Here is a 6,733-nt window from a genome sequence, read left to right as displayed (position 1 = left end):
ATGTAGAGTGTAGCATGGGGAAGATGGTTAATAATGTTGTAATAAATATGTAAGGGGGAAGAGGGGTACTGGATTTAGTGGGGTGATCCTTTGTGAGTTATGTGGATCTCTGATCACTATGGTATTCAGCTGAAACTGGTATATTACTGTATGCTAATTATAATTGAAAAAAACTCATAGAATTGTACAATGTAAATACAAGCAACTAATTGTCTATTATATTTCAATAAAGACAAAAAAATTATGTGCAGAGTAAAATCTCAAAGTCGAAAAAAGATATGGTAAAAAGTTGAGACTGGTTATCTGTGGGTATTGGCCTTTGAGTAATTTTACTTCCTTCATTATTCTTTTATATATTTTCTAAACTTTCCACAACAGATACATGTCATGATTATAATCAAGAAAAGTTTATTTTAAAAATATATATGAAAGAATTTGATCTAAAAATGGAGATATCTATTGGTCATAAGAAGCTTGGTTTCAGATACACTTCATTATTAGTATCAGTTAGCAGACTGAGACTTTGCTGGCAAGTACCTGGGATCAAGTTTGCTAGAATTTAAAAAAGGCTTCTGTCTGAGGGCAGTAGACGGGAACAGCTTAGTTTTATAACATGGTAAAAGAATGGGCAAATGGATCCTGATTCTACAGCCTGTCTGTCTTTGAAATTGTGTGCTATTTGTGTAATTGCTCAGGCTTGGTTGACGGATGAAGGGGCACCCTGCGGATCCTCACATGGCAAGAACTTAGATGGTAATTTCAGGCCACAACAGATGGGAACTACGAGCACAGAAGGTCACTCAAAATATTAGTTAGTTTATCTCTGCAGAGCTATGAAGAGAGGGAAGAAGTTACAGACCTGCCATAAGACAGTGCATGTGGTTCATTGCAGAACACTCCTATCAGTGTGTTCAAAGAGCAGAGCACATACAGGGGCAGACTTTCAATTAAGTCACTCACAACAGACCATCAGGACCAAGGGCAGAGAATAACAGCCTGGACCAAAGTTAAAGTAAAAAATGTTGAATAGGGTGTGTCCATATAGGTATAATATCACAAGACCCTCAAAAACAAAATGTATGCTATACTTTTATTTTACTTAGCAATTCAGGGCCTTAAATGGTTCAGGATGCAATTTAAGCAAAAAAAAAAAATCAAATATCAGTAGCACAATATTCAGAGTGCTCAAATTTGCCACTGAAAATTCCTTTAGAGATGAATTTTCCTTTTTTGGACCGAGATGGTGCCAGCTTTTAAAGCAAAAAGAAACAGTGTTTCGGTTGTGGAGTTAAAGAATGAAAAACGTTTTCCAGATCTTAATAAGATGATTGAATCTATAAATAGGATAGTTTTAAATGAATAAAAAGTGATGAAGTCATGGGATGTGAATTAAATTTAGAATACACGAATACATGAAACCAATTGGGCTTTGAGGATCATGGCTCATATTTTTCCCCTGCCTTTAGCTGAATTTAATGAAGATCTTTGAAATTTTCATACCTTCACCAATCAAAAGGACTTTTAAAATATGCTTCATTATAGAAGGGTGATACCATCATAGTCAAATAATTAGATAAAGGAGAATAACAAATATATAGAATTGAAAGAAAAGTAAAAATAAATCATTTAAAAGTTTGTAGATTTTTTTTTAATTTATGATAAATTTGAAGAAGGAGTTATTAAAGAAAAATAGGCAAGCCTTTTACAAATAAGAATGCTTATTTACTGCATTTTTTAAAACTTCACATCTGATGCCTTGACATCTGCTATTTGACCTCTAAGTGGACTTTTCTTAACTGGCTCATAAACTATTTCTATCATAGGCAAATTGTCAGAGGAGTAAAAACTATATGAATTAGGAAGTGATCAAACTAAATAATTTTATGTTTAAGCAAATGAAACTCTTCTTAAGCCTTATATCAGTGGTCCTCAACCTTTTTGGCACCAGGGACCAGTGCTCCTATGAGAATCTAATGCCTGATGATCTGAGGTGGAGCTGAGGCGGTGATGCTAGCACTGGGGAACGGCTGCAAATACAGATGAAGTTTTGCTCACTCATCCACTGCTCACCTCCTGCTGTGTGGCCTGGTTCCTAACAAGCCACAGACCGGTACCAGTCCATAGCCCTGGGCATGGGGACCCCTGCCTTACATGACTACAAAAAAAAAATCTTAACTGCAGATATACTTCTATGATTCCACAAATAATTTGAAAGTTAGAATTTCTAAACTATATGAACCACTCCCTTAAAGAAAGTAATTGTAAAGAACTTGTCGACTTGACCTAGGCTTTCTTGATTACTGAAACAGTTAAGTGACATTAGTTTTGAGTGTGACATCAATGCAGAGGTTGGACTGGGTCCTATACTGTGAAGTAGAGTAAGGAGATAGATAATTTCTAAACACATTCCTTCTTTTTAAGTGCCTGTTCAATGTAGTAATTAAACACATTTCTTTGGGTGCCTACTATGCTCCAAACAGTGGAAGACCATGATGAATTAAGACAAAGTCTCTACCCAAGTTGCTCATAGCCCATGGTGGCCTGCCTCAGCCCCAATCCAGATATGTAAGCAAAATGATGTTTCCTTTGTTAATCATTGTCTTACTTCTTAATCCTCTTAATATGTCCCATGACTCAAAGCCCTGGCCACAGATGATTAGATCACAGATGGACATGCAGCTCAGTCTGGGCCAGGTAAATTCTCTTCTGAGCAGAGGAATTAAAACTTGAGTATTGAATTCAATTAGAAATGGTAAACACCTGAAAGAAAGGACATGTGAAATCAGAACTAAAGCCAGCATCTTGGTAATTAAGCATCTAGAATTAGCCCAAAATTAATGACCTGACATTGCTTTCTACCAAGACATCTTGACTTCTTTGATCAAACTAATTCCAATAACAGCTATGTCCATTTATATTTATGGATTTTTACTCATTTTTCTCTCATCACCTTCTCCTTTCCACCTAAATAAAAATTTTCCCATCTTTCAAGAACAACCTCAAGCCCTACTTCTTGATTAATTCTGGACAACTTATTTTTCAGAAACTCCAGTAGTAGTTGTAATGATAATTATACTAACAATGGCAATAATAATAGCCAGCCCTTATTGAGCATATACTATGTTTGAAGTACTGTTTTAAGCACTATACATATATTACTATTTTGTAATAATAGCTAGCACAATTATTATCACCATTTTACAGGTGAGAAAACTGAGACAGAAGAGGTAAAATAATTTGCTCACTAAGAGATGAAGCAATACCTAAGGTCCACGAATATTAGGTTTCATATACTGTCTCATCTTAACATACACTACATTCTTTAATCCTTACAGCAACCCTATTAAGTAGATATTATTATCCCCATGTTGGAAATGAGAAAACTGAAGCTCAGAGAAGTAAAGGACATTATTCAAGGTTATGCAGAGAGTATGTAGCACTTCAAGTTTAAAACCTAAATTGTATGCCTACAACACCTTGATTCCTAAAGCACTAGACAACTTGTAAGGTCCTGAGGATCAGGGCTACATCTTATTCCTTTCGACACAGTGCCCACAAAAAAAAATTAATAAAGAGAAAATAAAATGCTTTAAAAACATTTGTTCTAATAAGGGGCCTAAAAGGAAATGTTGGAATGTTAGCCAAAACAATAACTTTTTGCTTATGATAAAAATGAAAATTATACCTTCCTTTGAAACCATAAAGCTCCTAAAAGTTAATTAGCTTTGTGTTAATATTTTGATGCATCTCTGCACTTCTTAATATAACTGCAAATTATTATTACGTCAGCCATTCTGTCTATGGTAAAATGAGGAAGGATAACACAGCCCCTAAGGTTGCTTATCCTTGAAAGATTTTCAGCTTGATATTTTGCTGTTTCAGCCAGGATAGAAAGGAATGATTATTGTGTGGGTGTTTTTTCCTCATTTCCTTAGCAGTAGAACCATATTTCATTCACCTATTGAGGATTGAGAAACCCTGGCTTAGAAAAGGAAGTAAACACAACTCATTTTCAATAGAAAGGAAACAGATCAAGTTATATCTGACATTTAAGGAGCCCAAGGGAGTCTGATCTCCACCAATTAGAATAAGACTGACTCTAGTTCTTTCTGAAGCTATTCTAAAGGAAGGTTTGGGGGTGACGTTTTCTGAACCTTCTGTTTTGCTGATGAATGATGGGAAGGCCACTGTTGTTATCAGGGATTAGTGGAAATGAAAACAAAGTATTGACTCTCAGAATTGGAAGAAAATCTGGCGGTCATTTATGTTTAAATATTTTCCACATTTCCACCAACTGGTCATTGTCCATGCTTAAAAGCATTCCAGAAAATGCTTGGATTCCAGATTTGATTCGTTCTATCTTTGGGAGGCTCTCATCTTATTGGACTGAAACATTTCTTCCTCTCCATAGTAACAAATTATTACTTTAAGGTTTGTATAACTGATTATATTATCATTATATTTATTACTGCTTTATACTTTTATAAAATATCACAGTCTGTATCTATTAACAAGATATTTAACAAGTATTTTCCATGCATATAAAATTATGTCAATAGGTACTGTTTATTGGGCCATTATAAGAGTTCATAAACATAAACATTAGTTATTTTAATATTATTGAGCACTTAGTGGATCTTTGAGACATGATACTAAGCACATTATAGATATTGACTCATAAAATCCTCACAATCACATTATGAGGTAGATGTCATGAATTCTGTATTGCAGATGAGAAAACTGGGACTCAAAGAAATTCACAGTCTTGCTTAGAGTCCTATAGCTGACTGGTAGAGCCTGGTTTCTCTAGGTCCTAAGAGGGTACTCAAAAAACAAAAAACTAGTTTTTGAGTGGCAGGAACCCTCAGTGTTACAAACAGAGAGTACCTAAAGGTAAAAGACAATAAGAGAAAGCTTTTGTTCCATCTGATATCACACTAACATAATTAAATTTTTTTGCTAGATTTGAAACTCTAATAAATATGCAGTGGATCATTTTGATGTTGCTTCAGGTTCTTTCAGCCACTATTATCATAAGCTTGTCTCTATAGGAATCATATGTTTCAGTTGCCAATTCTATAAACCTCTAACCAGTGCCTTAAGTCAATCTTTTAAAAAATATATGTTTACTGTGTTACTGTACTGGACCTCATCTGTAAAGCTTGTTTAATTCTCTGCTGTGATTATTCGCTTGCAAATACATATAGCCTACTGAAAACCTTGCAGATTAACTCACTTTCTTGACAACAAAATTATTGGCCAAAAATCTTGTAGACTCAGAAAGACTGTCTTTTATTTGTCTAGAAATTATTGGAAAATTCTACCAACAGTATTTTTAGAGCTAAGAATTAAGCACAATATCCAAAAGTATGGCCACCTCCATTGTCTAGTGTCTTATTTGCATCTCACATTCATGAGGAATCCTAGATTAGAAAGTTGCTGTTGAACTACTTAACACACATGATGATGGTTATAATTAAAAGAAAAAGAAAAAGAAAATAAGACGAGCGGGAGAGGAATTAAGAGAAATTGGAGCCCTAATACATTGCTGGTGAAAATGTAAAAGGGTACAGATGCTATGGAAAACAGTTTAGTGGTTCCTCAAAAAGCTAAATATAGAATTACCGTATGACCCAGCAATTCCACTCCTAGATATGTACCCAAAAGAATTGAAAGAGATTTAAAGAGATACTTATATTAATGTTCATTGCAGCATTATCAACAATAGTCAAAAGGTGGAAATGGAGGACCAAACAAAATGGCGTAGATGATAGAGGCTTTCTTCATCCTCTTTTTCAACCACATCAAAGTTGTGATGGAAATACAGAGCAAACAGCAAGCAGAGTCACCTAGGGTCTAGATGAATGGAAGCCCTATAACTAGGGATAGAAATAAGAAATCACCTTGCAACAGTTGGAAGTAGGAGGGGGCAAGACACAAGGCTGCCTGGTCCTGAATGGCTTGAGTGGGACAGAGGCTGTGGCAGCTGCAGAATAATCTTAAAGGTGCCTGCGACTGAACTTTTCCCGTGACGGACTTGCTTACTCTGAGCACCAGCGCCCGGTGGGCTGCTTGGGGAGCATCAGGGACTTACAGGGAGACACTGAGTTGTTAGAGTGAGGGCCAGAGGTGAGACTCTCTCCCAGGCAGAAGTGTTAGTGGTATCCTTTGTTCCTCTGTTGAGCCCTCCCTCTTCTCAGTGTGCGAAAACCACTAAACTGTTTTCCATAGCATGCGGACTCAGCGCCTCCATAGCTGAAACAACATCGAAGTGGATAACAGAGGTCACTCCACCCAGATGATTCCCTGAAACTCCACCTCCCGCAACTCATGGCCCCACCCAATCCACATCCTATTGTGTCCTCCGCGAGTCCGGTGCTCCTTGCTGAGCAGAACCAAGACTCACACTGGTAGCAGCTGACCACGATTTCTGGTGTGGCCTCTTGAGCCAATTATAAGCACAGCATCTGTGGCTTGTTGAATTTTAACAGGTGGCCCCTGAGGGGCACAGGCGGGAGCTAAACTTGGCCTGTAGCTGAACCGCTCTCAGGACTGTGACACTGGACACCTACTACACAAAACCAAGTAATAAGACCAGGAGACTTAGCAACTTAGTACATAGAAACAGACACAAAAAAGGCAGCCAAAATGGGAAGACAAAGAAGCAGAAACCATAAAGAGAACAGAACAGAGATCAAGAAAAAATGGAGTCAAGCAACCTAACAGGTTCAGA

Source organism: Pteropus medius, unplaced genomic scaffold (assembly GCF_902729225.1).
Source record: "Pteropus medius unplaced genomic scaffold, Ma_sr-lr_union100, whole genome shotgun sequence".
NCBI lineage: Eukaryota > Metazoa > Chordata > Mammalia > Chiroptera > Pteropodidae > Pteropus > Pteropus medius.
Note: the sequence above shows the minus strand (reverse complement) of the source record.